The sequence below is a fragment of the Orcinus orca genome, chromosome 1 (genome assembly GCF_937001465.1).
Source record: "Orcinus orca chromosome 1, mOrcOrc1.1, whole genome shotgun sequence".
NCBI lineage: Eukaryota > Metazoa > Chordata > Mammalia > Artiodactyla > Delphinidae > Orcinus > Orcinus orca.
This window is the reverse complement of record NC_064559.1, coordinates 177,881,314-177,901,762: the sequence shown is the minus strand read 5'-3', so window position 1 is coordinate 177,901,762 and position 20,449 is coordinate 177,881,314. Positions and strand designations below refer to the sequence as shown.

The window sequence follows — 20,449 nt, the reverse complement described above, 5'->3', positions numbered from 1 at the left end:
GAAGCTCCTGTGCTTGGGACCCTCCCAGACCTCGCCCTATGTATCTATCTGTTCATCTGGCTACTCATGTGTTTCCTTTATCATATCTTTTAATAAACTGGTAAACGTTAAGTCAGTGTTTCCCTGAGTTCTGTGAGCTGTTCTAGCAAATAACTGAATCCAAGGGGGAGGAAGTCATGGGAGCCTCCGATTTGTAGCTAAGTTGGACAGAAGTTGTGGCTAATCATGGGGTCCTACTATTTGCCATTGGCCTCTAAAGCATGTGTGTGTGTGGGGAAGACTCATGGGAATGAGCCCTTAACCTGTGGGATTTGATGCGTCTCCAGGTTGATTGTGTCATAATGGAGTTAAGCTGTAGGACAACCAGCTGGTGTTGCGGAGAATTGCTTGTGAGGAACCTATCCCCCCGCCACACACACACATCCGGTGTCAGAAATGTTGTGAGTGTGGTAGTGGTGTGAAAGTAAAGGAGAAACACAGGAGGAAGACTGGGTTTTTCTAACTCAATAACCACTGAGGGAAACTGGGTGAAGGGTATACAGGGCCTCTGCACCATCTTTGCAACTACCCGTGAATCTAAAATTATTTCAAAAAAAAATTAAAAAGAAAATAAACAAACCCCAGACTTTCTAAAATAAATGGTGTTTGGACAATTGATTATATATTAGGGAGAAAATAAAATTGGATCCCTATCTTACAATATACATAAAAGTCAACCCCTAGAGTATTAAAGACTTTAATATGAATAGAAAATTATTAGAGAAGACAGTATGGAAATTGTGACTGCAAGATAGGAAAATATTTCTTAATGTTCAAAAAAGAGCACACCAAAAGGAAGAAAATCAATAAACTTGACTACATTTATATTAAGGATTTTTGATTCACATAAAGAGAGTGAAAAGATAAGCTACAAACTGAGAGAATAATTGCAACACATAAAACCGAGTAAGATTTAATATCTAGGCTATATAAGTTACTTCTATACATCAATAAGAAAAGACAATTCAACTAGCAAAATGGACAAAGAAATGAATGGTATTTTCACTTAGAAGAAAGCATAAATAATCCATAAACATTTGAAAAAATTTTCCAGTTCATCTGAAATCAGGGAAATGAAAGTTGAAATCATAATAAAACCCAATTACACAGCCACCAAATGCAAAAGTTAGATAATAGTGAATGTTAGCTAGAATATGGACTAAAGGGAACTTTCACGTGTTGCTGATATTGGTGTAAACTGGAAAAGTTCCCTAGGAAAATAGTATGTCGTTACCTTAATAAGTTGAACAATGCATACACTCTACAAGCTAGGAATTCTACTATGAGGTATACTTCCTAGAGAAACTCTTGCACATGGGCAGCAAGAGACATGTAGAAGAATGTTTATAGCTGCATTGCCTATAATAGCAAAACATACAAACAAACAAATATAACAAAAATGATGGCTTCATCATTTTGAGATTTATCTGTTATTGCATGAAGCTGCATTTGATTTTCACCACTCTATTGTATGAATACTGTTGTACGGGGGGAAATGCCACAACTTATTTACCTATTCTTTTCATTAAAAGCCCTAAAGCCAGACTGTTTTACGGGTGAATCTTTACTAAACTTTCAAAGGAACAGATAATTCTTATCTTATACATGTTATTCCAAAGGGGAGAAATTATCCAACTCATTTTTAAGAGGTTAATATAATACTGATACCAAGACCACTTAAGGGCAGTAGAATGGACAACCTCATTTGTGAACATGCAGCGAAAATTCTAAATAAAATATTAAAATTTAAACCTAGTAGTAAATTTAAAAATAATGTATTACATACAACCAGAGTACAGCTTATTCTAGGAATGTAAGGATTCTTGAAAATTAAAAACTGTCGTTGCTTTTGGCTTCCTAACCTAGTCCCACTACGTATTTGTAGGCAATAAATAGCACAGGCAAGGAGGACAATCCAAGCAGTAAGCCGCTACAGTTACTGTGAACCAGGACAAATTATATGGAGGACCAGGGAATGAATGTCTGGGGTTCGTTCATACAGCAAGGCTAATGATTTCAACATACGGATAAAACAGATGTGCAGCTGCATGATTTATTAACTTTAACTAGGTTGAAGTTGACAGGGAAAACACCTGTCTTATGGATCCAGAACCCAGAAGCTCTCCTGGGTGTAAAGGCTCAGGATAATGTTTTTCTTTCAGGACATCATGTCTTTGTCTTCTGCATAAATCCCTTGTAGGTGCCTCCCCAGATCTTCCCCCAAGGTAGAGTTAACATCTCTAACTTCCACTTATTTCATTTGCAGGTGGTATTATTGCCTTAGAAGATCACAATTTTACAACCATCATGTAATGAATAGATTCAGGTAAGGATCATCAATGTATATACTAAAACTATTGGGTGAAAGATTGCTGCAGAACAGGAAATTTACATGGTTTCAAAGTATCATTCCATAGGTTAACTGATTAACTATAAAGAGGAAAAGGTAACTTTAAAGTAGAATTCTGATGGATACCACCTGAAACAAATTATCAAATTTACCATCACCAATAACAAGGCAAACTGGCATTATGTGCCTCTTGATGTGATGGGATGGGAAGTACACATCATCACACATATAGTATTTTTGCCAAAAATGATTCACCTGAATCTAATTGTTGAGGGGAAGGTGACCAAATCCAGATTGTGGGACATTCTAAAAGACAACTTCCCTGGACTCTTCAAAACCAGTAGAGTCATGAAAGACCACCTATGTGTGTGTGCATTGCATACATGCATGTGTATGTGTACTGTTCTAGATTAAAGATAAAGATAAAAGGATACTAAAAAGGCTTGACAACCAAATGCACTGTGGGATCCTTAACTGGATCGTAGATCAAATAAGAAAAAAGTTATAAAGGAAATTGGCGATAATTGATGAAATTTTACCATGTTATTGTATATTAAATATATTAATGTTAAATTCCTTGGATGTAATAATGGTACTGCAGATATTTAGGAGAATGTTCTTGTTAAAGAACTACGTGCTGAAGTGTTCAGGCATAAAGCGTCTTCATGTCTGGAAATTTCAAATGGTTCAGCAAAAAGAGAAAAAAGTACATAGATGGATACCCAGATAAATAAAATGTGGCCAAACGTTAACAACTGGTGAATCTAGGTAATGGATAAGCTATTAATTCATTATACCATAAGTTCACCTTTTCTGGGGATTATTTTTCAAAATAAAAAGTTGGGGGAAAAAGAAAAAACTAAAAAAAAAATGCACTACTACAGTTGGCAAAAGGCAAGGGCAGCAAGGGAGAAATGACATGCAGTGCAAAATTACAGAAACTTTAATCTTACTTGGTTAATCACCCACTGTGTTCTTGAAACCCTCACTTTTGTGGTCACAAAAAATGGAAACATTCCATACTTTTTGTTTTTCTCCTCTCTCTTCATAAGGTCTGACTCATCTGAATAGCTTCTCCTGAATTTACTTATTAGTAAATTTATTTCTTGGTAGTTAACCTTGATGCTTTTCCCACCTGCTATATAATAAACTCCCCTTCTCAATTCACCCCCATTGATCAATGCTGTCCTTTCAACAAGTGAAATTCACCTTAATAGCTTAAAGGAGGAAAACTATATGATTGTTGCCCTCAGTGCAAGGAAAGCACACAATAAAATTGAGTGCCTCTTAAAAAGTGAGAAAAGAATTTCCTTAATATGAAAAGGAGCATCTGTAGCAAAACCTCCATCAAACCTCATACATTAAAGTACAAGTACGCTTATGAACCTTAGAAGCATTTCCTTTAATAGTGGTAATGAAGTAGACCATTAGGATGCAGGGTACTTCTATCACCACTAATGTTCAGTGTGATATTGGAGGTCCTGACCAACACAATAAGACCAGAAAATGAAAGAGTAACTCTAAGTATTGGAAAGGAAGAGATTTATTTGGAGATTATATGATCATTTGCATAAAAATAATCATAATAAGAATAGCTAATGTGTATTGAGTACTTAATATATTGCAGGAGCTGTTCAGTAAGCATTACATGTATAAATGCCACTTAATCCTACTTTAAAACAACCCTAGGAGATAGGTATAACTATTATCCCCATCTTACAGATAGTGACACTAAGGCACAGAGAAGGTAAGAAATTCGCTCAAGATCAACCAAAGCAGTCTAATTCTAGGCCCTTAAGTTTTAATCACTCTTCTATATTATAACTTTACTGTCATCAACACAACTTGTGACAAAGAGAGGTATGAGAGGTAGTCAAGAGCCAATGCAATAAAATTAGTATGTCTTTAGAGCTAGAGGAGAAGGCGTAACAGTGGTTCTCGATATTGGCTACATACTGGAATCACTTGGAGAGCTTTGAAAAATCCTGATGCCCAGCCTGCACCCAGACCAATTACATCTGAATCTTGGAAGAAGGGTGGAAAGGCCTCGGTAGTTTTTAAAGAACAATTGCATTAAAATGTCTTAAGAGAACTCAAGAATTCAAATTGTGGTGTAAGTTTCCTTTCTTGCAAGCTGGGTGAGGTTGCACACTCTGAGCAGATGAATTACAGAAGGGTGTAATTTGAACCCAGGAGAAGGATAGGGACTAGAAGTCCCACATTGTGGTGGAGACTGTAAAAAGGTCTCAGTGTATCCACATGTGGCTCAGATAGAGTCATCCTGAACCCTGCAAAGCTCAGGTGTCAAATCTCTGACTGATAATGACTTATTGTGCTAATAAATTGTCAACCCAATAGCCTTGACTTGTTTAAGGTGTCAATCTCAGCCTTCCTAAGAAGGTAACTATATCACAGCCAGGAACTGTTAAGCTGGTTACCTCAATGTGGCCTCCCTAGATGGTAACTCTATCATGATTATGAATTGTTGACCCAGTAATCTGAAATCCCTGGAGATGGTAGAACTTCTTTCTCAGTGCGTAAGTGGCTTTTCAAGTCTGAAAAGGCTTAGAATTAAATATAGAAATGGGGACTTCCCTGGTGGTCCAATGGCTAAGACTCCATGCTCCCAATGCAGGGGGCCCAGGTTTAATCCCTGGTCAGGGAACTAGATCCCACATGCTGCAGCTAAGAGTTCGCATGCCGCAACTAAAGATCCCACATGCCACAAGTAAGACCCAGCACAGCCAAATAAATAAATAAATATAGAAATGATAAATAAATCAAACCTATCACATAAAATACTTTTGTGTTTAAAATAATTGTGTGTATGTGTTTGGTACTTAAAATGTAATTTTGAAATAATATGGCATATTGAAGAATCTAAGAGATTAGCCTAGTTTGGTAGATTAGACCTATGAAATGTAAGGAAATTTAATTGTTTGTAAATAATAATATTCTTATTTATTTATTTATTTATTTTGCGGTACGCGGGCCTCTCACTGTTGTGGCCTCTCCCGTTGTGGAGCACAGGCTCCGGACGCGCAGGCTCAGCGGCCATGGCTCATGGGCCCAGCCGCTCCACGGCATGTGGGATCGTTCCAGACCGGGGCACGAACCCACATCCCTTGCATCGGCAGGCGGACTCTCAACCACTGCACCACCAGGGAAGCCCAATAACAATATTATTTAAAAAAAAATTTTTTTTTTGGCCATGACGTGCAGCTTGTGGGATCTTAGCTCCCCGACCAGGGATTGAACCCAGGCCCTTGGTGATGATAGCACAGAGTCCTAACCACTGGACCACCAGGGAATTCCCATGTAAATAATATTAGAATACTAGATCTACTAGATCTATATGTTATTTATTTATTTTAAAATTTATTTATTTATTTACTTGTGGCTGCTTTGGGTCTTCGTTCCTGCATGCAGGCTTTCTCTAGTTGCAGCAAGTGGGGGTTACTCTTCGTTGCGATGTGCGGGCTTCTCATTGCCGTGGCTTTTCTTGTTGTGGAACATGGGCTCTAGGCACATGGGCTTCAGTAGCTGCAGCACACGGGCTCAGTAGTTGTGGCTTGTGGGCTCTAGAGCGCAGGCTCAGTAGTTGTGGCACATGGGCTTAGTTGCTCTGTAGCATGTGGGATCTTCCCGGACCAGGGCTTGAACCTGTATTTCCTGCATTGGCAGGAGGATTCTTTTTTTTTTTGTGGTATGCAGGCCTCTCACTGTTGTGGCCTCTCCCACTGTGGAGCACAGGCTCCGGACGCGCAGGCCCAGCGGCCATGGCCCACGGGCCCAGCTGCTCAGCGGCATGTGGGATCCTCCCGGACCGGGGCACGAACCCGTGTCCCCTGCATCGGCAGGCGGACTCCCAACCACTGCGCCACCAGGGAAGCCCTGGCAGGAGGATTCTTAACCACTGCGCCACCAGAGAAATCCTGATCTATATGTTATTTATATATATGTAACAAATTTTTGTTAAGTACTTGGGAAGAATTTGCTCACCAGAGATGAAACTTGATTGAGCAGGCATATGATGGGTGTAAAATGAAAAGAGAATACATGAAATTTCATTCAGTTTACAATGTTTAATGAAATTACATTTTATAAATTTTAAAATTTTTTTTTTTTTTTTTTTTTTTGTGATACCCGGGCCTCTCACTGTTGTGGCCTCTCCCGCCTCAGAGCACAGTCTCCAGATGCGCAGGCCCAGCGGCCATGGCTCACAGGCCCAGCCGCTCCACGGCATGCGGGATCCTCCCAGACGGCAGGCACAAACCCGCGTCCCCTGCATCGGCAGGCGGACTCTCAACCACTGCACCACCAGGGAAGCCCCCCAAAATGGAATTGTTTAACAGAGTTTAATTGTTCTGCCTGAGTTACCCGAACAATAATAAAAGATCTCCTTAAGCCTAATCATTATTTTTATATAAATATAATCAATTTATAAATAGAATAATATATTTGTAAGTTGAACTTTTAAGTTTTAAATAAAGCCAAGGTTTTGAGTTTGTAGATGAAAAAATTTAATATTAATTTAGAACTTAAAATGCTGTAGTCTTTTGTGCTCACAAAACCTGCCCTCAGACATGAAAAAAAAATCACATCAACACTATTATTATCTGCATTTAACTGATGAAGAAATGGAAGCTCAGAAAGGTTAAGAAAACAGGAATCAACTCCATGCGTGTCTGGCTTTAAAGCCTGTGCTCTTAACCAGTGTGCATGTGGTTTCCCTGATGGATCAACCTCCTGAAAAGTCAAATGACTTTGGAATAATTAAGTAAACTATTTTGAAGTGACTTAAGCAATGTCTGCTCATATGCATTATAGGTTGACTTCACAGCTAAGCGGTCAATTTCAGCTCAAGGAAAGAGACTTTACTGGCTCATGTGACAGAAAATTCTGGCTTCAGGCAGGGTTGCTACAGACTCAAACCCTGCTTCTCTCTGTCCATCAGTCTGTGTTGAGTCCATTCAGACACAGGCTTTCTTGTGGTGCAAGATGACTGGTGCTATTCCTCTGGGCTCAAGGACAGCTGGAAAATGTGGCTGCCTCTCTCCCAGTGTTCCCACAAAGAAATCATTGCATCTCACTGACTCTGATTAGCTCATGGGTCTATTCTGGAACTAATTACTGTGACCGAGAAAATGTGATGTTTTAAATAGCCATGCCTGGCGTCTCAGGTTGACCCCTAGAGTTGGAGGTGGCGTCAAATCCACCACAAACACGTGGGCTGAGAGTAGGGAGGGAGCAGTCCTGGAGAAGGGTGATTGGATGACAGTCAGAAAAAACAGATGTCCATTACAGTGGGCAAACTTCTCTCTTACTTAAGTACCTCACTATATCATTCACATGTACTGCTGACATAGTCTCTTCCTTTTGGCCAGGAATCACGATACAACACTATAACTTAACTGTGTATCCTTTATTCTGCCCATTATTGCATTTTGAGAGCAGGGATATCTGTCTTTCCTTTCATCAGTGACCAAAATAAAAGCTGTTCAGGCATTTATGTAAATGAATGAAACCCAGATTACAGGAGCCTGGGTTTGTTACCTCAGAAGAGAAATAAGGAAGATGGGGAAGTGTTTTTATGGTATTGTGGGTAGTAGCTATGTAGTATAAGGAAGGTAAGTCAAATTCACCAGACACTTATTGATAACTTCTTTGTGTTAGGCTGATTCCTGTTGGGGACAGTGTTCCAGTGGCCTTCAAGGAGCAACCAGCCTAGAGGAAGAGACAGATGGAAGGTGTTGGTTACTGTGATTTGGTTTCGGCCCAGATCCATGTTAGAATGGGCCACCATATAGCCCTTGGTAATGGGTTGAGTCCTAGAGAGGGTTGGGGTTATCAAGTGTAATGTTGATTGGGTTTAAGGTTTTTAGTTTCCATTTATTGAGCACCCCCGTCAAGTTACTTATACCCAAGGCCTGGGGCCTGGGCAGTAGGCAGGTCAAAAGGCTCCCAGAGTAGGCCCAGGTCCTGGCTCAGGGTTAAAACCACCACTTCAGAGTGTGAAGAACCTAGCCACAAGATACCCACAAAACCACAGACATATGGGGCAAATTGAGACAAAGCAGAGACCATGCTTCCAGACACCCAAAGGAATGGAGCATTGTCCCAGAGACAGCATGTCTACAGACATGGAAAGGGTACTGCTTAGTTCCAGAGCGGGGGTGTGCAGGGTGCCTGAGCTTGAGACTTTGTGAAATAGAGTTGATCACACTTTTTGCTTTGGCTGTTCAGAGGAAGGACATCTTTATCAAACTGCACCCATTCTGAAAACCTGACTGTGGTCATTCAGAAGCCAAGGCTTGCATAGGAAGTGGGGGAAAACAGGAGTAGAGCTAGAGAAGGAGCCATTCAGGCTCTATGAGAGAACAGCTCATTCCTTTTCCCTCCTACCTTCCTGGAGGGAGAGGCTAGTGATAGAAGGCAGCCCACCATGATACTCATTTCTCAGGGTATGTGGGTCTGAGGTAAACATGGAGAACTTCTTAAGGGTGAACAGGGAATAGCCTGCCCTCCTGGTCAAATGGTAACCCTGCTGCTGTTACATATGGGCCCAGGACGGCTGCCCATCACTTATCACTCAAGGCCTGCCAGACAGTTCCCTTGACCCAGATGCCCCAGGTAGGGGATGGAAGAGAACCTGAATAGGGAGCTGGTACCCTGTCAGCACAACAGGAGCAGAGTTAGAAAACACAACCCCAAGGGAAGCCAGAGGAATACTAATCTGGACCCTCTAGAAAAGTTGTCTTCAAACTGGGTATGCATACCCCTGGGGGTTCACAAAAACTTTCCAAGAGGTATGTGAGCATATTTAGCTTACAGGGAATCAATGTAAAGATCCTCAGCTTCCAGGTATACTCTTTACAAAAATTAATCTGACTAAGAGGAGTGATGACAGCAAGATGGTAAAATAAGAAGCTCAGACTCTCTTCCCCAACAGAGACATTGACGTAACAATAATAGACAGTCCAAAAAGCCTTTATGAGAATTCCAGAAACCAGTGAAGAAACTCACAGTACCCAGGCAAACTAAAAGCCAAGAACAGCTACACTGAAACAGATAAGAGGAACCATTTCATTTCACTCACAATAGCCCTTCTCCCAAGCTGGCACGGCTTGGAGCACTCAGGAGTAGAACAGAAATCATAGAGTGAGTGCTCTCAGACCACAGTGGAATTAAACTAGAAATCAGCAACAGAAAAATGGCTAGATAGTCCCAAAATATATAGAATTTAAAGTATTAAATAAACTTTAAATAACACAAAACTTCTAAACAACACACAGGCCAAAGAAGAGATATCAAGAGAAATTTTTAAATGTTTTGAACTAAATGAAAAACACAACTTATCAAAATTTGTGGGATGTAGCAAAAGAAGTGCTTTGATGGCACTGAATAACATATATTAGAAAAGAGGGAAACTCTAAATTCAATAATCTAAGCTCTACCTTTGGAAGTTTAGAAAAAGAAGAGAAAACTAAATCAAAAGTAAGCAGAAGAAAAGAAATAATAAAAATTAGAGCAGAAATCAATGAAGTTGAAAACAGGATATCAATACAGAAAATGATCAAAACCGAAAGCTGGTTCTTTGAAAAGATGAATAAAGTTGATAAGCCTCTAGCTAGGCTAACTGAGAAAAAAGAGGACACAAATTTCTAATATCAGAAGTGAAAAAGGGGGCATCTGATCCCATGACCATTAAAAGGATAATAAAGGAATATGAGCAACTCTATGCCCACAAATTTAATAATCTAGATGAAATGGGCCAATTCCCTGAAAGATATAAACTATCAAAACTCACATAAGGGGCTTCCCTGGTGGCGCAGTGGTTGGGAGTCCGCCTGCCGATGCAGGGGACGCGGGTTCGTGCCTGGTCCAGGAAGATCCCACGTGCCGCAGAGCAACTACTAAGCCTGTGCTCTAGAGCCTGTGAGCCACAACTACTGAGCCCGCGTGCCACAACTAGTGAAGCCCACGCACCTAGAGCCCGTGCTCTGCAATAAGAGAACCACTGCAATGAGAAGGCTGCACACCACGACAAAGAGTAGCCTCCACTTGCTGCAACTAGAGAAAGTCTGTGCACAGCAACGAAGACCCAATGCAGCCAGAAATAAATAATAATAAATAAATAAATATTTTAAAAATCTTTAAAAAATACTGTGTATATGTCAATCCCAATCTCCCAGTTTATCCCTTCTCCCCTTTTCCCCCTGGTAGCCATACACTTATTTTCTATGTCTGTGACTCTATTTCCGTTTTGTAAATAAGTTTATTTGTACCATTTTTTTAGATTCCACATATAAGCAATATCATAAGATACTTGTCTTTCTCTGTCTGACTTACTTCACTCAGTACGACAGCCTCTAGGTCTATCCATGTTGCTGTAAATGGCATTTGATTGCCGCTTCTGATCACAGAGGTGCAAAGAGAAGGGCAGCTATTGTTGTTGTATCTTCCCCCACTGTCACAAGCCACTCCCCCTCTGGTTCAAGTGACTTCCAGGTGATTTAAAGGACCAGCACCCTTTTCCTGCCCTTCATTTTTCTTTTTCTCCTTTTGGAGCCCAGATATTAAAGACTAGGAGATTCAAAAACAACTGCATATATGGGGAAAATTAGAATGTGACTGTACATACCCAGGGAAAGATGCAGGTCCAGAAAAGACCTGAGGAGACCTTAAGTTTACATCTCAGGCTGATCTGTGGTGCAGAGATAGCCTACAACAATAAAACAAAACAAACAAACAAATCCATCAAGTCCTGGGGATGGGAGAGAATATGATTTCCAAAGTTACCACATTATTAGATTCAAATGTCCAGTTTTCAACAACAATAAAAAACCACAAGGCATACAAAGAAACAAGATATCATGGCCCATTCAAAAAATAAAATAATTTTAAAAACCAACAAAAACTGTCTCTGAAAAAAGCCTGATGGCGAATCTACTAGAAAAGACTTAAAACACTTGTGTTAAAGATGCTTAAAGAACTAAAGGGAGATGTAGAGAAAGTCAAGAAAGTAATCTATGAGCAAAATGGAAATATCAATAAAGAGATAGAAAACCTAATAAGAAGCCAAAAAGAAATTCTGGAGCCAGAAGTTATAATAACTGAAATGAAAAATTCACTAGAGAGATTCAAAGTCACATTTGAGCAGGCAGAAGAAAGAATCAGTGAACTTGAAGATAGGACAATAGAAATTGTTAAGTCTGAGGAACAGAAAGAAAAAAGATTAAAGAAAAGTGAACAGAGGGCTTCCCTGGTGGCGCAGTGGTTGAGAGTCTGCCTGCCGATGCAGGGGACACGGGTTCATGCCCTGGTCCGGGAAGATCCCACATGCCGCGGAGCGGCTGGGCCTGTGAGCCATGGCCACTGAGCCTGCACATCCGGAGCCTGTGCTCTGCAACGGGAGAGGCCACAGCAGTGAGAGGCCCGCGTAACGCCAAAAAAAAGAAAGGTGAACAGAGCTTAAGGGAACTGTGGGACAACATCAAGCAGACTGATTGTATGCATTGCAGGAGACCCAGCATGACGAGAGAGAGAAAGGGACAGAGAGAAAATTTGAAGAAAACAATGTTTGAAAACTTCCCAAATTTGATGAAAAATATGAATATAAACATCTAACAAGCTCAATGAACTCCAGGTAAGATGAACTCAGAGACTCATACTGAGATATAAAAGCAGCGGGAAAGAAGCAAATCATCACACAAAAGTGAGCCTCAATAAGATTTTTGGCAGATTTCTCATGAGAAACTTTGGAGGCCAGAAGGCAGTGGGCCAACATATTCAAAGTGTTCAAGGGAAAAAACTGTGAACCAGAATCCTATATCTGGCAAAACTGGCCTTCAAAAGTGAGGGAGAAATTAAGACATTCCCCAATAAACAAAAGCTGAAGAAATCAATCTCTATACTTGATCTGCAAGAAATGCTCAAGGGAGTCCTGCAATGTGAAATACAAGGACATTAAACAGTAACTTGGAGCCATATAGAGAAATAGAAATCTCAACGGAAGTAAATACATGGGCAGTTACAAAAGCTAGTATTATTGTAACAATGGTTTGTAACTGCATATTTTGCTTTCAACATGATTTAAGAGACTAATACATTTAAAGAAAAAAATCTAATTAGTCTAAAAGCTAGTAGTCTTGTAACTGGTTTGAAACTCCAAATTTCATTTTTGACATAATTTAAGAGACTAATAAATTTAAAAGAATTATTAGTTTATGTTTTGGGGCACACAGTGTATAAAGATGTAATTCTGTGGCATCAACAACCAAAAGGGGTGGGGATGGAGATGGAAAGGAGCAGAGTTTTTGCATCTTATTGAAGTTAAGTTATTATAAATTAAAATTAGAATGTTATAAGTTAAGGATGTTCAATGTAGTTCCCATGATAATCACAAAGAAAAGAACTACAGAATATAAACAAAAGAAAATGAGAAAGGAATGCAAATGTTTTGCTACAAATAAATCAACTAAACACAAAAGAAGACAGTAACACAGAAAATGAGGAACAAAAAGCTGTGGAGCATATAGAAAACAAGTAGCAAAATGACAGAAGTAAGTCCTTCCTTATCAGGAATTACTTTAAATGTAAATGGATTAAGTTCTCTAATCAAAAGACAGAGACTGGCAGAATGGATAGAAAACACATAATCCAACTATATGCTGCCTACAAAAGACTCACTTTATTTTATTTAGTTTTTATTTTTTTTAACTTTTTATTTTATATTGGAGTATACATATACATGTATCCATTCTCCCCCAAACTCCCCTCCCATCCAGGCTGCCACATAACATTGAGCAGAGTTCCCTGTACTATACAGTAAGGTCCTTGTTGGTTATCCATTTTAAATATAGCAGTGTATACATGTTCATCCCAGACTCCCTAACTATCCCTCCCCCCACTTTCCCCTTTGGTAACCATAAGTTTGTTTTCTATGTCTGTGAGTCTGTTTCTATTTTGTAAGTAAGTTCATTTGTATCATTTCTTTTTAGATTCTGCATATAAGGGATGTCACACAATATTTCTCTTTCTCTGTTTGACTTACTTCACTCAGTATGACAATCTCTAGGTCCATCCATGTTGTTGCAAATGGCATTATTTCATTCTTTTTAATGACTGAGTAATATTCCGTTATACATATGTACCACATCTTCTTTATCCATTCCTCTGAAAAGACTCACTTTAGATCCAAAGACACAAATACAGTAGATTGAAAGTGAAAGGATGGAAAAAGATATTCCATGGAAATAGTAAGCAAAAGAGAGCAAAAAGACAAAATAGACTTTATATCAAAAAAGGTTACAGATTACTAGGGGTATTAGCAGAGGTAAGGGTGTAAGAAAAAGCAGGCCAGAGAGTACAGAGTTTTAAATGGCAGGCTAGGTATTCTTTCTGCAGTGTGCAGTCATCAAGGCCATCCAGCAGGGAGGAGCCATAATCCTAGACCTGAGTGTGAAGGATGAAATGAGAAGAGTGTGGAGGAAGTCAACTTGGTTGAGAAGTTATTTCAGTTTACTCAGAGAACAATATACCTTTTTCCATAAATGTCCTGATATAAAATACCCCTAATAGGGCCTGCCTCTGAAAATATGTCTCAAAGAGTTAGACATGATTTTTGAAAGTATAAAATGAAAGGCTAAAGCTTGGCCCAAGCTCCAGCACCTATTGCCCCAAAATAAAAGAACAAACAAATGTACAGATTTTGACCAAGTTGCTTTTGTTCTAATTGGTTTTTAAGAGAGCCAGCATAGGTTGGCTGTATAATAATACAATAATAATAAAACACAACATTGTAAATCAACTACACTTCAATTAAAAAAAGAATTAAAGGGCTTCCCTGGTGGCGCAGTGGTTGAGAGTCTGCCTGCTGATGCAGGGGACACGGGTTCGTGCCCCGGTCTGGGAGGATCCCACATGCCGCGGAGCGGCTGGGCCCGTGAGCCATGGCCGCTGAGCCTGTGCGTCCGGAGCCTGTGCTCCGCAACAGGAGAGGCCACAACAGTGAGAGGCCCGCGTACCGCAAAAAAAAAAAAGAATTAAAAACAAATAAACAAACAAAATGATTATAGTAACCATTGAATGAGCACTTGCTATGAGCCACGTACTGTAAGTCTTTCCTCATTCAATACTCACAAACCTGTGATGTAGATTCACTTATTATCATCATTTCATAGATAAAGAAACTGAGTCTAAGAGAGGTCAGAGTCAATATGCAGCATTACTTAGATTAAAATGCTGTGCTTTCTATTTCAAAATCATGTCTTTACCCATTGCACTTCATGTGCTTAAGCAGCTGTGCTTGGCAGACAGCGTATAGCATTGCCCCTAGGGATGATGATGTGACAAGAAAAGAACTGCTTGACTTCTTTGTGTCTTGATTTGTTCAGCAATAAGTGGAAATAATAACTGCCTTTTTATCAGGCAGAGTAACGGGAGATAAGACTGTTTTTCTCTCTTGGTTTGATTGCAAAAGAGGCCATGTCCCCCCATAGGTGTGAATGGAAATAAGAGGCCACTTACAGAGTGTGGTTTGTGTTGGTGGCCCAAGTGCAGCTGCCTCATCTATACAATGGGTATAATAATAATAGTGTCCACCTCCTAGGATGTTTGTAAGGATCCAATGTATTCATACATGTCACAGATTTAGGACAGTGCTTGACAAATAGCACTCGCTATCTAAATACTAGCCATTACTGGTATTAAAGATAGAAACTTGGCTACCAGGGATCACTGTGGCCATAAATATATGTAACCTCCAAGCAGAGATAGGGAGAAGCCTCACTCACCCTGGCTTTTTCTCAGTAGGCATTTAGTTAGGAAGATTAGCTAGCTATAATCTTGGCCAATAGTAAGCAGAGCGCAAAGAAAATGACACGGATGGAGAAATAACGTTATCAGAAAATAAAAATAGCTCCTAATTTTTACCATTTCTACAATCAAGCACCACATTAAGAGTATACCAACTTGGTCTTGCCTAATCCTCACAGTTCTGTGGGGTAGGTGTTATTAACTGTGTCCTCTGTCAGCCTCCACTCCCACCTCTGTAAAAAGACAATAGAAGGTGATGGGAGAGGTGGGGGGAGGGTGGTCCTGCTGGGCTCCTGGCCGAGCAGCTTCTCTTGGCTCTCTCCGAGGCAGGAAGCGCCTCTTCCACAGGACATCAGTGTAAGCCTGAATAACAAAAAGAATTTCTCCCTCCCAAGCCATGGCACATCAGTTGCACAGAAATACCACTTTGGGAAACAGTCTTCAGGAGAGCCTCGATGAGCTCATACAATCTCAACAGATTACCCCCCAACTTGCCCTTCAAGCTTTACTTCAGTTTGATAAGGCTGTATATTCAGTGTTGGTACAGAAGGTCAGGAACAGAGTCAATTCCAGGCCTATGTATGTTTGGCTACCTTCCCTAAAGAGTTACTGAGATTTCAAACGTCTGAAACATTATCTGCAGGATTGAAGGGCTCTCTAAATACCTACAGATTCTGCGATAATGTATGGACTTTTGTATTGAATGATGTTGAATTCAGAGAGGTGACAGAACTTGATAAAGTGAAAATTGTAGCCTGTGAGTGGGACCTCTCTGGTGGACAAGTGGCTAAGACTCTGTGCTCCCAATGCAGGGGGTCCGGGTTCGATCCCTGGTCAGGGAACTAGATCCCACATGCCGCAACTAAGAGTTGTGCATGCCGCAACTAAAGTTTCCTCATGCGGCAACCAAAATAGATCCCGCAGGCTGCAACTAAGGGTCCTGCATGCCACAACAAAGATCCTGCACGCAGCAATGAAGATCCCATGTGCTGCAACTAAGACCTGGCGCAGCCAAATAAATAAATAAATAACTTGTAAAAGTGTAGCCTGCGATGGTAAAAATTCTGGCTCCAGTACTACAGAATGAATAGAAAAAAACTGGCTTTTTAATGCCATCCTGTTATTGTTCATCTCTTTTCGAAGAGAAGCATAGGAGACTTTTTAAAAAATTTATTCTAGCATTGCAGAAATGACTACACTGTGCCATACTATCAGAGAATTCCAGTAGAAAGAAGCTTATAACTCTGTACCCTCTTACATTACATTTATTATACATCATGAAGAAACATAACTTTCTTTTTAATGACACATCAAACACTGTTGCCTTCCTAAGACTATTCTTTAATAAATTCATTTTAAAACAAACAAACAAAAAGTGATGGGTATTCTTGCCTGGGCAATATGACCCCAGAGCCCACACTTCTAACCTCTACCCTCAGCTTCTTTGAGGGTTTACCACTGGGAACCAGACGTCAAGGTGGGGGGTCAACAGGCTGGGGTGGAGGTGGGGGAACTAAGACACGCCATAATTACACCACAGTCTGCAGTAGGGTTTAAGGAAATAAATTATAGGCCCCCAGTACTTTGAGTTTCCTCGTTTAAAATCAGATTTTAAACCCTAGGTCACGAGTATCAATGGTACTTTCTGAGAAACTCTGATTGAAGCCTGTTGACACAAGTGCTTTTGAAAGTTCAAAACACCAATAGATCTTGTACCCTCTGCTTAGAAAGAAAGGAGGGAGGACAGAGAATATCTACTTCCCAGGTTTTATAAAGTTTAGGTTAAATTTATACTTATTCTTGTTTTTTTGGGTTTTTTTTTTTTTGCTTTTTAATTGCTGTATTAACTTCACATTTTCCATGCAAATGGGTGAAACTCTCAATCTGAGTTTGTTGACAGAAACTCAGATTGGGTGCCAAGGCAATCTCCAATTAGAAGCTGGTAACACAGAACCCACCTGACATGGAAATTACGTAAGGTTCACAGCAAATGGATCAGAAAAGGTGTATCAGGAAAATGCAAGAAAAAAGAGAACAACAGTGGGAATCACAGTACTAATCTCATGGAAAATGGCAGGAGTCAATGCATAAGGCAAAATTCATCATGATGGTCATGGTGATTAGAGAGCTCCCCCATAAAGATATGTAGACAATTCCTCAACTGCAGCTCCCTAAGTTTTCTCCTGATTTCGCTCATCTCTTCATGAACATTTCCATGTAATCTCCATCTCCACCCATCCCATCTTTGACCTGCCTATTGGGTATGGCCCATCAGAAATTAGGGGCAAGTTGGCGAGCCTGTCCCCGTCTATTATTTCCTGCCGGCTGGTGGCCTTCGCCCCCTCCCAAAAGGCGGTTTTCCTTTCCTTTTTGCACAGGCTGCTCCATTTCTTCGTTTCCCTGGGCCTTCCTTGCTGTCTCCTGCTCCCGATTCCCGCCACAAGTGCGCCGCCCTGAAACTTAGTACTTATTCTTTATACTTATTTCTATCTTGCAGAGCAGTAGAAATTTCCAAGACTCGTTACTGGGAAAGGCAATGAAATTTCTGTAAGAGTCAGAGGTCTGTTTTCATAATTATCTTCCATGGGTTGTTTTCCCCTTACAATATATTTTCATTACAGAAAACTATATGTGTTGCAATATAGGTCCCCTCCAAGTTGTAAAGTATGTCACAGGAGGGTGGATTTGCTCACTAACTCTATGATAACTAACCTGCTAAGCATAACTGCATATTATAATGAACACAAACAAAATACCAAAACTGGGAAGTTTCTTCTTACATTAAAAAAAAAACCCAAAACAAAACCCAAAGTCCTCATGTGATATATGAGGCCCTACATGATCTAGCATCCTGCCACCTCTCTGCCCTCATCTCCCTGTCGCCCTGGTCCAGCCATCCTGGCCTCCTTGCTTGTCCTTCAACACACCAGACATGGTCCTGCCTTTGTACCTTTGGACTTGCTGTTCTCTTGGCTTAGAAAAGCCTTTCCCCCAGATTATGCATATGATTTGCTCCCTTACTTCATTCACATTTGTTCAGATATCACACCCTCAGGGAGACCTTCAAATTATCTCATCTAAAATCAAGCCACCCACTTCACCCTCACATCCATCATCTTCTATTCTTTGGTTTGCCTTTTCTTCCCCATAACACAAATCATCATCTGATACTTTATTATACGTTTGTTGATTGTTGATTGCTGGGTTTTCCCCACCAGAATGTAAGCTCCATGAAGGCAAATCTTTGTTTTGTTTGCTGCTGTATCCCCAGCCCTAGAACAATGCCTGGCACCCAGCAGGTGCTCAATAAATGAATGAAGTGAAACTAATGAAAAGATATGGGTTCCATGACAGGAAAGAGCTTGCACTGGGAACCCTGCACCAGGTGGTTTAGGAGATGCCGACCATCAGAGCCAGAGATGACCTTGAGAAGGGAAGAGATCCCTGGGAATTCACAGAAACCTGGGGGGTGAGTACCAGACTTTATGAAGGGGGTGAAAGGGGGAATATGGAGTAACTCTAACTGACACATGCATCACACACACATTATCTTATTTCATCTTAATATCACAACAGATGAGGAAATTGAAGATCAGAAAGGTGAAGTGACTTACCCATGGTTATTCAGCTAAGTAGCAGAGCCTCGATCTGAAGTCAACTCTGTCTGACTCTAGAAACCATGTTCTTTTCAAGACACCACACAGCTGAGGAGAAAGTTTGGCAAAGAGTGTGTGTTCAGTTAAGTAACAGTTGAAGGAATGAACAAATGCTTCATAGAGAAAGTGTTAATTTGGTCTTTTTTGAGATCAAACAGCCTTATGGAGAGACCAAAGGCAGACCTGGAGAAAGAAGGAGATTGAACAAAAAGTTTTAAGATTAGATAGTTAGGTGAGGAGCTGTCCAGGGAACACTGAGTACATCAGCTTAGCTGGATCTTAGAGTGTTAATGGAGCATTTTGGGAGATAAGGTCTCCAAGGACCCAAATGTGAAAGATCTTGACTGCTTGGTTATGGAATTCGGACTTTACCATGAGACGGTGGGGAGCATTAAGCTGTAGAGTAATGTGCTCAGACACTGCTTTAGGAAGTCATTCTGGGGTGCTGGGGATGGGATTACCAAATGGATTTATTGTAATAGTCCCAGTGAAGAGTTATCGCCAAAGCAGTCAGTTCTCTCTGAACCCATGAAAGGTTGAGGTTAAAACCAGCCCTGACCTAAACATTCACACAACAGCCACTAGTTGGCAGCAATGTCCCAAGAAACAGGTGAGCCAGCCTCCAAGGAGGAGCTTCCTCAGTCAACTCCTTGGGCTGTGATGGGGTATGGTCACCTGGTGGAACACAAGAGTAGTTGGGAGAACAGCCTGTGTGGAGGGAACCCCAAAGACCCACAGGGGAAGGAGTATGTGGAGGTCAGAGGACAGGGTGATCAATGCCTGGAGGATGGTTGCAGTGGGATGGGGGGCAGGGGTGAGAGGGGAGGCTGCATCTGAGAGGTAGAAACTGATTGCAAATGGCCTTGAATTTCCAGGCTAAGAAAGCTGGACATTATCCTGAGGGAAATGGGGACCCAGGAAACCCATGTTTAAGTAGAAGAGAAACATGACTAGACTTGCCTTTTAGAAAGATCACCAAGATTGCAGTGTGGAGAATGAGGGGAAAGAGACAGGAAGCAGAGAGAACAGTGAGGAGGTGCTGCAGTGATCCCCAGAGAGATGATGAGTGGTCTGAACTAGGGTCAGAAATTGAAGTGGACAGAAGGGGTCAGATTTGTAGGTGACTTAAGAAATAAAAATCATAGAATGAGAAAGAGGGCATTAAAATGTAGTTTTCACAGAAGAGAATGAATATTCTCTCCCCATTATTAAGAACACTTTCTGAATTGTTGGATTTTCTCCCTAAAACTGCAGTGGAAGAGCTCAGATTGTGGAACTTCTTTAGGTCTAAATTCACTCAGTCTGTGGTGGGAACCGGCGACAAAGGAATGACTTAGCAGTTGCCTCCCCACTGGTGGAATAACAGTCAACTGTACAGTGTGGTGAGGGCTTTGATGGAGGAAATACAGGACAGTGTGGGGTCCAGCGGGGGAACCTGATGTAGGTTTCCAGGGAGAGGAGACTTGTGAGCCCAAAATATGCAAAGGATCTCACAAAATTGTCAGTGAGCTAAGCACTGGAAAAGAAGGGAGTCTGGGAGCAGCCCCGTTACCTGTTTACCCCTTTTCGTCACAAACCGTAGGCG

The 20,449-nt window shown here is 40.8% G+C and overlaps 1 protein-coding gene and 1 pseudogene across 3 annotated transcripts in view; one reads left to right on the top strand and one right to left on the bottom strand.

Annotated features, from left to right (window-relative positions):
• ZNF691 (zinc finger protein 691) overlaps positions 1-20,449 on the top strand; it is a 79,056-nt gene that overhangs the window by 34,201 nt on the left and 24,406 nt on the right. Inside the window, exons 2-4 of one of the 3 annotated variants that reach the window (XR_007474201.1) lie at positions 2,306-2,365; positions 6,572-17,768; positions 18,563-18,677. The gene's annotated coding sequence lies outside the window, so the exon portion shown is untranslated. Of the gene's footprint in view, positions 1-2,305; positions 2,366-6,571; positions 17,769-18,562; positions 18,678-20,449 lie in introns of those variants that run through there. The other 2 variants (XR_007474202.1, XR_007474211.1) reach the window with 2 other exon arrangements.
• Positions 7,796-17,596, bottom strand: LOC125962688 (protein BEX3-like; annotated as a pseudogene).